The sequence below is a fragment of the Rutidosis leptorrhynchoides genome, chromosome 9, assembly GCF_046630445.1.
Source record: "Rutidosis leptorrhynchoides isolate AG116_Rl617_1_P2 chromosome 9, CSIRO_AGI_Rlap_v1, whole genome shotgun sequence".
NCBI lineage: Eukaryota > Viridiplantae > Streptophyta > Magnoliopsida > Asterales > Asteraceae > Rutidosis > Rutidosis leptorrhynchoides.
In genome coordinates this window covers 230,235,527-230,250,898 of record NC_092341.1, presented here as the reverse complement: position 1 = coordinate 230,250,898, position 15,372 = coordinate 230,235,527, and the positions used below count along the sequence as shown (strand labels likewise).

General features: G+C 34.2%; 1 long non-coding RNA gene across 1 annotated transcript; it reads left to right on the top strand.

The window, feature by feature from the left end:
* The first annotated feature begins 3,423 nt into the window (after positions 1–3,423).
* Positions 3,424–5,856, top strand: LOC139866416 (uncharacterized). Its single transcript, XR_011765441.1, has 3 exons — positions 3,424–3,876; positions 4,614–4,994; positions 5,139–5,856. It is a non-coding gene; the product is annotated as an uncharacterized lncRNA (long non-coding RNA).
* Positions 5,857–15,372: the final 9,516 nt, after the last annotated feature.

Here is a 15,372-nt window from a genome sequence, read left to right as displayed (position 1 = left end):
AAACGTTTATCAAAAGATTCTACGTAACAGAGCACCCTGGTAACTGAACTTTAACGTCTATATAATAAGTACCCTTTGTATAATAATCTTAATAATACACGCAAACCAACGTATACGCTTATCAAATAGCATACGTCCATTAAAAGGCTAGTGCTCTAGCTCGGACGGGGATGTCAAGCCCTATGGATCCATATACCACTATTCGCACCCACCAGTTCTTATAATCGGCAGTTACTAGTTACCAAGGCTAAGGGATTTTCGGTTCAAACTCGGTGTAGAATTAAGTATGTACTTGTATCTATTGCGTTTAAAATATATTGCATGTATTCTCAGCCCAAAAATATATATTGCAAAAGCAATTAAAAAGGGAGCAAATGAAACTCACCTTAGCAGCACATAAGGTCATTCACCAAAAAGTGACCGAAACTCAGAATGCAAAATTAACCGTAGATCTCAACCTATAGAACATATGTTGGTCAATACATGTCATTATATAAGATAATGCATACTAAATTTCTAGTAAAATAATATTATGAATTAAATAAATTAATTAACAAATCAATTAACCGAAAAAAAATCTTTTACATGATAAATGTCAAATGTATAATAAGCTATTTATGTGTAATCATTTACAACAAAAAAAGAATATATTTAATTTTGTGATGTATGGAATAATAAATGATGATAAATTATTCAACATTTAGTGCTAAATTATATATAGCTGAAATACACTTTCAACCATTATGCATCTCAATTTCATTTAATATCAACGTTAACTTATATCCAAAATACTTATTTAATAAATATTTTTTTTATTCTTAGTCAGTTAATATTTAATTATTTAAAGAGTTTATTCTTAACCATTATCAAACATGTTATTCAGACTCTAGTGTAATCTGATTTTTTAAACCTTTCATGGTTTGAACCATTCAACGTTTTAAAAAAACGCTTAAATTCATTTCAAGTTTTTCGTGAGAGATATTGGGAAGGGACTAAAATGAAATATAAATAATATCGATCAGAATCATCATGTTCTATAAAATACAACAATATTTAAATAGAGCCAATTTAGCTGTCAAATCTTTAAGAATTTCTAAACACGTACTGTTTATTTTTTTCTTTTTAATATATGTTGGTAAATGAGAAGTAATGGGATGACGTTTTAAGTGGCATGTTGAGGTGATGTGTGAAATATAATTGGAAGCTGAATGAAATAGTAAATAAAAGGTATTAAAAATATAATTAAATATATATTTGTAATATAATTAAGTGGCATGTTGAGGTGATGTGTGAAATATAATTGAAAGCTGAATGAACCAGTAAATATTTGTAAATATATAAATAATACTGCTACGCGCATGATTCTTTTGTGCTGGTGGCACACACAACGAAAAACTCCACCCAATACGCCACATTATTAGCATGTTGGAGGCGCGCTCCTGGCAAATGCATTCTAGCACTGGACTACAGGTCTTAATTGCAAGGTTCAAAAGTGTAGTCCATATGATTGAAATTGAGTCTTCAATCTTTGACTCTAAGACCATCTTTAATCCTGATGAGCGTATTGGCGTGTTGATGGGTAGAGGTGAGGTGCTTGGCGTGCGTGCTGCTAAACTGGTAAATAATGGGTTGGTGTGTTGAGTGACGTGTTGGGTGATGTGTTAAAATCTAATTAGAAGTTGGGTGAAAAATATAATAATAAATAATTAAAAAGGAAATTTGAACCAATCAAAAACTGCAAACCACATTTTGTTTCTGTGCTCCTTGCACGCACGCCAACTAGCACTTGGCTAACACGCCATGTTTATTCGGCATTTTAGGTAACACACCAGGGAGCACCTCCCGTTATTCATGGCCTAATACTTAATACTCCTTCCGTCTCTATATTATTTTCCAGTATTATATTTTGGGATGTCCCAAATTAATTGTCAATTTTCATAAATAGAAAAAAAAAAATAAGAAACTTAAGTTCTATTATGCCCATAATGTATGTTGATAAGATTAAAGAAAAAGAAAAAAGCAAGGGTAAAACGAAAGTAAACAGAAAGTAGAAAGTACAGTACTTTTATAATATTTTCTTAAACTGTGTATATTTTTTTATTTGTGGACAATTAATATTAGATGGAGGTTTCAAACCGAATAAACCGAATATCGAATCGAATCAAAACCATAAAAAACCAAACCAAATTTTTTAAACGGTTTTCGGATCGATCGAAACTGAAACCGAATTTGTAATTCGGTCTTTGGTTTTGAAAATTTTAAATTTGGTTAACCGAAAACCAAATTAAAAACCAATTTCAAATTAATGTCATATTAAAACATATTTATAATTATAATATTTATATATTTATATTATATTTGATGTACTATTACATTTTTTTAAACAATAAGCATGTTATATAATCTGTATGCTTAAATTAATTCCACAACCGTTTTTCTTAATTTTATATGTAAGTTTATGCTGGTTATGATTTTTATTTTTAGTGAATTTCGGTTTTAACTGAAACCAAATCAAAATTGGTTTTCGGTTCAGCTTTGGTTATGGTTTTGATATTTACATTTGGTTTCAGTTTGGTTTTCGGTTTTGATTTTATATGTCTCAAAACTGAAAAAAACCCGAATCGAATAAACCGAAAAACCAAATACTGAACCGATGAACACCCCTAGATGAAGAGAATATAATATTATCAATTTGTGAAAAATATACCAAGCATATACACTAAATAATATTATTTATGACTCTAATACATATATTTATTTATTTATTTACACATTATTATTTATTATACTTATAAAAATGAAAATGATTTGCATAATTTTTTAATTTTTGTTGTTGTGTTATTACTTATTATTGATTAGTTAGAGCATCTAGTGTGCAACACCTTCGTCACAATTGGCTCAAACTGATTAGGGGTACACTGCCTCACATCGGCTTTGCGACCATCGTCTGTATACCACCGTCGGGGTATCGGCAGTGTGTTTATGATTTTTTTTCCTTTTAATTATTTTTTTCTTATTGGTTCACGTCATATTTTCCCTCACTAATACTTTGAACAAAAGACACCGAACGACGCCTCACTTTAATCAATTTCAAAGTTCAGTTTCGACTTTGAAATTGACACCGAAAAAAGAACACGAACAGCTCGTGCTCTTAGATTATATACTTTTAAAAATATCCCAAGTCTTCCATTGAGTTTATTATTATTATTATTATTATTATTATTATTATTATTATTATTATTATTATTATTATTATTATTATTATTATTATAATAATAATAATAATACTCGTAATATTTATTTATTTAATATATTTATATCCATTTGACTTTGTGGGATATTGCCATGGAAAGTTTATTTTATTTATTATTTATTGATTATTATCCATATGATACTCCGTATGATATATTCTCGCATAAATATCTCAAAAACGTTTGGATCTCCCCCGCCCAAATATTGTTTGGTCTCCGCTAACCCACTTTGGAAATTTTTAAACTCTCCTTGTTAAAAATTCCTTCAAAATTCACCTTTTCAGATCTAGCTTTTCATGAAGTTTCATATATTCTCCTTTTCGATTGCAATTAAAAACAAGCAACCTTTTCGAAAATTCGCCTTCTCGATTGCATTTTAAAACGAGAAATGGTTTAAGGCTTAATCGGTTAAAATAATTTTCAGTTAGGCGATTTCATATATTTGATTAAGGATTTGGGATAAAAATTAGGGTTTGAGTCGATTTTCTTCAAAACGTCGCCATCGCACCGTCGCTAAATTGGGGTTTGAGTGGATTCACCTCAATCCGTCGCCACCAATGTTGTAACCGGTGACCCCGTCGTCACTGCTATATCCATCATCCCATTCCGTTGACGGTATTTTTATGTAATATTTTTCGTCCATTGCATGCTTGATTATTTGATTTTTATTGTTTTTTTTTTCAATTTATTCGGGTATGTAATTGCTAGTTTTTTTTTTTTTTTTTTAATCTTATTTGGTGGAATTTAACTGCAATTGTTGTTGGTGACGGAGGTGGTAGTCTACGTTGAACAATTAGCTTCATTTAACTATATGCTAATTGTTGTTGGTTAGTTTTCGGTTTGGTTGGAATTGGTAATTCAGTAATCCGGTCATATTTGCTTGATGATGTTGTACCATTGTTTAGTATGCATGTGCTTACAACATACAATCCATTTGTTTTCATAAGTTGATTTTAAAATTTGTTCATAGAGTTTTATAAAATAGATTGCATTAGTTTTATAAAAAGTTTGATATCGAAAGTCAAAGTGTAACTCTGTCTTTAGAAAGGATGGATGAATTGTATAACTCTTGTTTTGCTGTTCTTTCTTAAGCACATTAGTTCCATAGTCAGCATGAATTTTCCTTCTTTATTGCAATATATAATCTACTAAAGTCAAAGTTTTTCATATATGAATAAAATTTCTATTGTGAAAGTTTTACAACAGAAGTTTAGATCTTTATGAATAAGTCTATCATGAAAGTTAACTTGTAACTTTTGTATCTACTATTTAACATGTCATATGTTCATTTCATTATCCTATCAAGTTCATATGATCTATAAATTGTTTTTTTCGTAACTTTTATAAAATTTATCATTTCAGAGGTGCTGAATATTCTTATGGAAATGCATTTAGAGCTTTCAATGACTTTTGACCAAGCTAAGAGCACTGTATTACACACTGCATCAGAGCAAGAACATATTTAGGTGGTTAATTATCTTTTAGACAAGAATAGTTGCATGGCTAATATTCCACAACGCAACCTTAAAACGGCTATGCATTCTTTTGCAAGAAAAGGCCATTTGGAGTTGGTAAAAGCACTTTCACAGAAGGTACCAGGAGTTTTTGGTGGATTTGATTAAAGCCGGAACATCAACCGTTAAATTTTATGTTCGATTGCATCCGGAACATCGAATTTGAAGAACTAAGATTTTAAAATACATGAAAAACAAGGGATTCGATTCATCGCATATAATTTCAAATGTATACTCCTCATTAACTCATCTTTTTGAAGTCGATATTGGTTATTTATCATATACTCTTTATTATTTCATTTTATCTTATTATACTCTTTATTAGCCATGTAACTTCCATTAATTCTTTTATCCTTCATTGGTTATTTTTCAGGGTAAAGTACGATAAAATGGGCTGGTTCGCTTAATTGTAGGTTGTTGCATTTCACAGACGAGGGTATCAAAATAGCAGGATGAATAAAATGGGTTGGTTCAGTTAACTTTGTATTGAGATCGGTATTCATTGATCTTCATACCATTCAATTATAATTTGATACTAGTATAATGACCGTCTTTAACCTTTGTTGTAGTTTTTAGTTATTATTACTTGCAATCTAGACTCAAGATTGTCTTTGCCCAACCTTTGACAATTAGAGAGCTAATCTGTTGAAGTTGTGGAAAATTTATGTGGCTGAACAACTTTTTATCGATGATATGGAGATTAACCCTGAAAAATATGATTGTAAAAAGTTGTTAGAGTTAGCCGATGAAGAGGAGTTTGACGAAGAAAATAGTGTTACAAGGAAAAGGAAAGTCTTATGTCCAACAGAATTGTGGTGAGTACCTTAACTTGATCACCATTCTGCTTTGTAAAGTATCATTTGCTTACATATCTATTGATATGCATTATAACGCGAGTGTAAAAGATCTTGACTTGGCTGCAGCATTTGCAGAGCGTGAGGTGCGTAAAAAATGTTCTATATGAAGTGTTTCACTGTCACGATCGTTTTAAAATTTTGTTTTAATTTTTATTTTTGAATTGATTAGGAGTTGAAATCACAATAACTAGTTTTAAATGGTCAATAAAAAAGATAATTGGGTTTTTGATGTTCTTTTTAGTGTTGTGGTATTAAGTGTTCAATTATAGTTGATTATATGTATCACTTTATCTTTTCAGTACATCTCAAACCCTTCATATTATCAATCTGAATTTAACGAATATTTTTTGCACAACATCATGCACTGAAATGGAAAGTAATGGAAAGAGTTGAAATACTTGCAAAACAGATAAGTTGAGGCGAAAAAGATGAATACGACTTGGTTCACTAGCACTGGTCCGTCGAGGATAGATAAGCTTTACTCCGAGACATAAGATACGATATTTGCACATTAAAACCTTTTAAAAAGAGTGAATAAGTGATATATATATATATATATATATATATATATATATATATATATATATATATATATATATATATATATATATATATATATATATATATATATATATATATATATATATATATATATATATATATAGTGGTAGGATCAAGAGGGAAGTAACCATTCGGAGGAAGCGGGTGAAGCAAAAACTTTTTTTTTTCTTTTTTTGAAAAAACTTTGTTCACGAACATTATAGATGAGATAAAAATATGAACATTTAGTAGAGACACTTTGTGATAAATGTTTTTATTTTGGCGGGAAAACGCTCGAAGAAGTAATATATAATAATTATCGTGTTTTTCGAGCGTATTTTGAGGTTTTAGCTATTGGGGTTTAGATATTAGGGTTTAGATATTAGGGTTTATAGGGTTTAGAAATTTAGGGTTTAGGGTTTAGATTTAGGATTTAGATTGAGTTTTTAACACGAACGGTTCCATAAACCCAAAACACCAAACCCTAAACCCTAAACTCTAAATCGGGTTAAATTTTACTTCACAAAACATGAAAAAAAAACGTTCATATTCTTCACGAACAATATTATCTTGAATGTTATTTTTATCGATCGTTTTCCCGCCTAAATAATAACATTCATCACGAAGTGTCTCTTCTAAATGTTTATATTTTCGTGTGATCTTGATGCCGGAAAAAAAAATTAAAAAAAACGAAAAAAATAAAATTTTGCTTCCCCCCGATTGATTACTTCCCCATTGATGTGTGCAAGTGTAATTAACACGTCATGGTCATGAGACGTGTTTTATTGTTTTTATTTTCTTTGTCGAATGTTAATAAGATGTTAATTCATTGTTTTTATTTTCTGTGTCGAATGTTATTTTAGTATTGATATGTTGGATTATCTATGCATTTTTAATGGTTGGTGTTTTTCAATTTATGAGTACAATTTATTAAAATATGATTATGTTTTATTTTATAATTATTTTCAATAGAAATTATTGATTGGATGTTGAAAATTTGAATTAAATTGAATTCAGACCCGAATATATGGATCCAATAATCCGATCTGGGCCCATAAAATCAAACTGATCCGAATACTTGAATCGTAAAAGAACTCGAATCGGACCCGAATATTCGAACCGGATCCGAATATAGAAACCTATTCGGAATTACTATGACTTGAAATGACTCATTTTGTGGTTTTAATACTATTACTTGATAGGACCCCATATTGTCTAAAAATACAATTGTATTAGGACTTTTTTTAATGGTACCAACCTTGAAAACATTATATTAGGACTCTGTATTTGGTACTAAACTAACATCTTATTATATATTAGAACTCATTTTGTAGTTTTAAGGTTTAAGAAATATATATTAGGACTTTTTTTGGTGGTACTAACCTTAAAAATTATTATATTAGGATCCTATTATGTGGTACTAAATTAACATTTGTGTATATTGGGACCTTTTTTCTTGGTAGTAAACAAGAATATCGATACATTAGGACCTTTTTATTGGTACTAATGTAGTAATTTTTTTTTTTATAATAGGACTCTTATTTAAGTACTAACATAATAATGAGGCCATTTTTGTTAGTCCTTAAGAAATATAAAACTTAAATAGGATCCCTTTGTTGGTACTAATATATATATATATATATATATATATATATATATATATATATATATATATATATATATATATATATATATATATATATATATGTATTACTTTTGGGACCCTTTTGTATGTCCCAATCTAAATAGAAGACACTCAATATATACTTATAAGGACTTTTCTGTGTGGTCGTTATATATATTATAGGACCGAATAATTGGTTTCATAATCTTATTACTTGTTAGGACACTTTTTTGCGTCTATACTTTATACGACTGTCTTAGTTGGTACACATGTCCTGTTGGTCCTATCATGCCAAAAGGTCCTATAAAGTGACATTATATGACCAATTTAGGTGTCCTATATGTACACTTTTGTTGTAGTGGTCAGAAATTTCAGCACAACGTTACAAAGACGTAGTGACTTTCGGAAAGCTATAAATCCTAACCGTATATCGGATTAAGACGAGTCTTAAACGAAAAGTCATCTACTCGAACCGAAATATCTGGAAATCAACTTTTCCAGTAGCCCAGGTGACTGATCAGATCCAGAAAACAGTAAGCAAGGTGCTCCGGTGGGATTCTCGGTGCTTGATGCTCATCACGGTTCTCATCCTTGATGCTTATAGCTTCAAGTGTACAACTCTGGATGTTTTAGCATCACTTTAATCCAGGTTTAACCATCAACACACAAAGTTAAGACTAGGAAACAAAATACATCTCATGTAAGAGTTTGAGCAAGATGATGAACCAAAGTTACATCAATTTCCTAGTTTCAACACAATCACAAGTTCTATTAAGCTATAAACTTTGAATCAAACTAAATAATCAAGACCTTAAGCTAGAGAGCTTAGATCTTAACTATATATTAAAGATCTTAGACTAAAAAGTCTAGATCTCATGTTCTTGGTGAAACCCTAAGTCAAAATACTTAGACTTTCAATTTTACACAACCATAAGCTATGAAACTTAGATTTTGTAAAGTAAAGTGAACACAAATAAATGAATTCTTGTTTTAACAAGTTAGATAACCATAAGTTATATATCTTAGATCAATCTTACATGTGTGAAAGTTGTAAACTAGTAAGCTTAAACTTTCTTGTTCTTGAACTTTCAAAGTTAGACTTTGGTTACAAGATTTATGAGATCAAAGTTTAACAAGTAATCTTTGAGCAAGCCACTTAAACAAATCGAAATCCATAAACATAAATGATAGATTTAAAGTCAAAAATAAACAAGTTCAAGTAAAGATCCTTTATATAAAATGATATCAAGTCATAAACTTGAATCTTCATGAAATGAACTTTAAAGTTTCAATACTTGAACATGAAGAAGATCATAAAGTAATTTGATCTTAAAAGTTGTTACAAGTTCATGTAGAACCAAAAGCTACAAAGCTTTGATCCTTGTTCTTTCTTCTTTATCATAAAAGAGATCAAAGATTGTAAGATAACATGAGGATTGAAGTTATAAAAACCAAAATCCAAAAATAACAATGATGATGATGCTACGGTTTTGAGAAGAAAAAAGAAGAGAAAAAGAATCAAAACCTTCAAGTTTCTTCAAGAAAAGATGATAGAAAAGTAGAGAGAAATTTGAGAGAATAAGTGTGTATGTTTTTGAAATGAGAATGAGATGTTTAAAATGAAGTGGTGGTGTTGGTGGTGACCCTTAGGCCGACTGTAACAACCCAAACCAAACCACGTTCAAACCCGCTTAAAGTATCACAAAATTTTTTTTTTGATTGTTCTGCTACTGACGCGGCGCGCCAGAACCTCGCGCTGCGCACCAAACTGGACTGTCCAAAAAGTCTTTAAATGCGAAAAAGATTGACCACTTCCCGTCGTATTTAGACAAAACGCTTTTCACAACATATTCATATATGAAAAACTAACACGTTCCATTCATAAAATAAGTTTTACGAGACCGGGCCAACATCGGCCGTTTTACGACTTTCGTACAAAATACAAGTTTTCAACCACATGATTTTTAATACAAAATAAAGCCGAGCATGGCGATTGGGGATACTCTACTCAAACCTAATCGAATCCAAAAGCATTGCCTTTAAAGCAACTACGCAAGTCCACTAGTCCCCGCGCTTACCCGAGCCACCGCATCCATGCAAATCTATAAAAAAAAGTCAACAACGAGAGGGTAAGCTAAAGCTTAGTGAGTGCAATAGTTAGACACGTACATATATAATTTACCTACTTGCACTCCCTTACCCAAACCACACATTAATCCCGCATGTCAAAGCATAAGAAACTAACATAATCAATCTTACCACAATGAACTCGTTTAACAAACGTAAAAGCTAGTAACATCAAACGCACCATAAATACCTCGTGTATCAATTCGCACAAGCTAGTAACATCAAACGTATAACTAGCATAAACCTTAGCATAATCTCGCATATCATCTCGTAACAAAGCTAGTAGCATCATAATCGTACAACTAGCAACACCATTAGCATAATAGTCATAATATTAATTAAATGCTACACAACAACTATAATCCTTGGTTAACCAACTCTTCGCAGGGGAATGACTTCGCGAAACAAGTCATCGATGTTCATAACAACCGTTAGCGCCCAAACACGGCTATGGTATGCTAACCCCCAAGGTGTTCCAAAAACGGCTATGGCATCACCCCCAAGTGTTCCAAAAACGGCTATGGCATCACTTGATCAATGTGTGAGTAAAACACGGCTATTACTCACAATCATGTGTACAAACACGGCTATGTGCAACAATTAATACGGGAAACAACGTGGGAGTAAAACACGGCTATTACTCACCACCATATGCACAAACATGGCTATGTGCATAATTAATACGGACAACAACGTGGGAGTAAAACACGGCTATTACTCACCACCATATGCACAAACACGGCTATGTGCATAATTAATACGGACAACAACGTGGGAGTAAAACACGGCTATTACTCACCACCATATGCACAAACACGGCTATGTGCATAATTAATACGGACAACAACGTGGGAGTAAAACACGGCTATTACTCACCACCATATGCACAAACACGGCTATGTGCATAATTATCAATTGGACAAAATGGCTATGTCCCACAACTATGGTCACAAAAACGGCTATGTGACACCATTAATTAATATGTGCAAAAACGGCTATGCAACACCTCAATGGTCACAAAAACGGCTATGTGACTCATCGTCAAATAATAACATTACAATAAATATACCGGGTCCACAATCTTAAGTCGCATGTAGTGCACAAAATCCGGCTATTGTGACACTATTCCCAAAGGTGTCTAAACGGCTATCGTCGCATCGATGTGCCCTAAAACCCGGCTATTGTGCACATCGCGCACAAGCAAATAAATTATATACATACATGTATAATTATTCCACTTACCTTGAAGTCTTGATGAGAACAAGCCAAAATCCGATGATCCGTCAATGAACGTACCTAAATCCATTATCATAATAATAAACAACACAATTAGGGTAGATTACAAACCAACCCATATTGACACCTAGTGCAATATCGACCCGATTGTACTTCCAAGTACGAATCGCGCCCAAATTAACCAATAATCACTAACACAAGTGAGAATGGTCCTACTACGCCAATTAAACCCAATCATAGGTGTTAAACACCTATCTTGCCCATAATGACACTTAAACCCTAATTTTGACCCAAAGGAGTCAACATCGCGCCATTAGCGAGTTTTGACACCAAAACATATTTAACTCGGTTCTATGCTTCAACTTAATCCATTTTAAGTTTATAAACCTTATTAAATCGATAATTGGGTCATAATCATCACCAAACCCTAATTTTGACTCAAGTCAAAATTAGTCAACCCAAATTCACCTAAAGTGATTCCAACACTTCCGTAATCACTAAACCTAGTGATTAAACTCAAGATTAAAGCCTAATCAAGGCCAAATCGTCAACCAACCCAAAACCCGCCAAGTGACAAGAATAACTAGTCACTATAAACCCATTTCATCATCTAAGAGGGTTTCACTACAAATCAAACTCAAACCCTAACTTGAATATCAAATCTAACAAATGTAATTCGGAGTTTGAACTTACCAATACCACCAAAATGATGTCGTTGACGAGTAGAACAACTTTAAAACCCGAGCTTTGGTGAGAATCCAACTCCTTCTTCTCCAAATCAAGCTCTCTCTCACTAAAAGTGGGTTTCTCTCACTAGGGTTTGAAGAGAGTGTTTGTGTGGGTGAGAAATGAGCTCCAATGGAGTTCTAGATCAGTTTTGGTGACCCTAAACCGACCCTAAATGAAAAGACCAAAGTACCCCTCACTTAAGCCTTTTAAAAAGGCTGAAAATTGCATCAGACGGGTTCGGCGCGCCGCGGCGAAAGGTGGAGCGCCGCTCCAACCTACAGGTCAGTTTTCAGAAACTTGTTTTGGCCATAACTTTTTGACCGTAGCTCCATTTTCGATGAATCAAATATCGTTGGAAACGTAATAAGATTTCCTTTTCAATGGTAAGGCTTTGAAACATCAACACAAACTTTATTTGGGGTTGAAAAGATACGTACACACCTTGCCACTTCAGACAACGTCCAGTTTCCTTCGGCGTTCGAGCAAGCAACACGTACACTTCATACCCGCATCGTACACCATAAATACATTATGTACGATAAATATTTGGGTCTTACAACTCTCCCCCACTTAAACTCGATCACGTCCTCGTGATCTTCTCCACTTAACCAATCCGGAACTACTCAACGGCCCTCAATCCTAAGTTCCAATCCGAACTTTCCTAGACAATTCTTCCCAGTGAATCACCTTTAACAACTAAAATCGTCACCCGCGATTTATCAAAACCACCATCCGAGCACTAAAACCTGATCTTTTCTCCATATCGGGAAAAACTCAACCATTCTCGTACCGAGATATCAATTCCTTAGCGTACCTTTACCAAGGACAACGCTAAAAGTGACCAAGTCTCAACCTAAAGTCAACGATCCGAACGTTGAAGATCGAACCACATGAATCCTTACGGATTACACTTACCACTAAATATCCTTTGTAGTGCGCAATACAACCAATACGCCACTATCCTAACATCATAAGCAACGGCTAAAACCAAAAGCGCCCAAAATGACTATGGCTACGCTAAACCTAAGGTGTACAAAATCGACAATTGTCACACCCGTAACAACATGTGAGCGAAACACGGCTATCGCCTCACTAATCCCACGACGTGGTCCTCACGACCCCACTCTCGGCGTATAAAACCACCAATAGATCACACATCCAACAATCATGAAGACTGGCCGAAAACTACACACATCAAAGATAGTCAACATCCGTGACTCTTCTTACACACATACTTGGTCAACGTAAACGCCTCTCGAACGGCATACCATTTCTACGCTAACCATTATGGTGAACAATACAAGTAACCCTCTAATCACCTCATGGTTACACCCGACTTGGTTAAGCCTCCACACCAAAACAATTAACCCGAACTCGTTAGTCAAACACACTTGGTCAACCCGCCTCGATCAACACCTATCACCTAATTGATTAACCCGACTTGGTTAAGTCAAACTTACTTGGTCAACCCGACTCGGTCAACACCTAACATCTAATTGATTAACCCGACTCGGTTAGTCAAACTACAATGGACTAACTCGACCTAGCTAGTCACTACATCACACTAGAATACCTTCGTGCGAGAGTATAAACTCCCCCACCTAGAACTCCGTTCCGTAAACACATCGTCGAAATAATAGCATCCCATGGAATGGCCACTCATCAACATACACAACCAATATCCTCATTGGTCATAGTCCTCGAATTCTCACGAATTCGTCTCCAACAATAGCTCCCGACGATAAACACATGCTCACTCTCACGGAAAGAGTGACCACTAATCCGACAACTAATGCGCCAATCGCATTATCATAACTCCTAAAAGAAAGACGAGGTTCACCCGTCTTGCATCTCTTAATACGCACGTCAACAAACCTTGCTCCAACCTTGAGCATACGAAGGATTTCGGATTATCCTTTGCTACTTCAACCGAAGCACTTACCGAACCGTACGGGTATTACTCTAGCAATCATCGAGTTGCTATCGCTTGTAACTTCCACACCGCCACTCAAACACCTAAGGGTTTTCTTTCCGGTACCCTATGCTCAATGTAACCGTAACACCATCGGAGTCGAATACCACGCTAGTAGGTATGAAAGAGGCACCTAACGTTGCGTCCCGTAGACTCCATTACCAACATTCATCTAGATCAAACACTTGATCTCAGGGGTTCATCCACCCGACGAACCTCATGGATCATCAACTTCAACACGAAAGCGAACACGCTCTAACATCCGAATACTACTACAATCGCCTAACATACGTGTAACTCTAGCATTAAACTCAGTGTCGTTCGTCTCGATCCCATTTCCCGTCGCCATTCTAAGGAATGCAAAGCGATTAGATCATGAACGTATAAAGCACACACACAATACCACCCCATCTTGCTAAACACTCGTCATACATCACTTGCTAGACACGATTTGCACCCGTAATAAGGTTTGCAAGTCCTTATTACGCATACACGTCGTATCGAGTCGTTAGTACAACGACCGCCTCTCTTGATGATATATGCAACCGCAAACACAAACAAAACATAACACAAGAATCATTATCACAGCACAATAGCATATTAATAATATCCGCATTACTAATATAAATGTTAGTCAACCTATAAACAAGGCACTAACTAAACCCATTCCGACCCGTAATCCTACAAGTCCCGCAACAAATTTAGCACACATAAAAGTCTAAGTCTAGGCACCTATCTCAAGTCACCTAAATCCCTTAGATCATGCTCGGATACCACTTGTAACAACCCAAACCAAACCACGTTCGAACCCGCTTAAAGTATCACAAATTTTTTTTTTTTGATTGTTCTGTTGCTGGCGCGGCGCGCCAGAACCTCGCGCGGCGCGCCAAACTGGACTGTCCAAAAAGTCTTTAAATGCGAAAAAGATTGACCACTTGCCTACGTATTTAGACAAAACGCTTTTCACAACATATTCATATATGAAAAACTAACACGTTCCATTCATAAAATAAGTTTTACGAGACCGGGCCCACATCGGTCGTTTTACGACTTTCGTACAAAATACAAGTTTTCAACCACATGATTTTTAATACAAAATAAAGCCGAGCATGGCGATTGGGGATACTCTACCCAATCCTAATCGAATCCAAAAGCATTGCCTTTAAAGCAACTACGCAAGTCCACTAGTCACCGCGCTTACCCGAGCCACCGCATCCATGCAAATCTATAAAAAAAGTCAACAACGAGAGGGTAAGCTAAAGCTTAGTGAGTGCAATAGTTACACACGTACATATATAATTTACCTACTTGCACTCCCTTACCCAAACCACACATTAATCCCGCATGTCAAAGCATAAGAAACTAGCATAATCAATCTTACCACAATGAACTCGTTTAACAAGCGTAAAAGCTAGTAACATCAAACGCACCATAAATACCTCGTGTATCAATTCGCACAAGCTAGTAACATCAAACGTATAACTAGCATAAACCTTAGCATAATCTCGCATATCATCTCGTA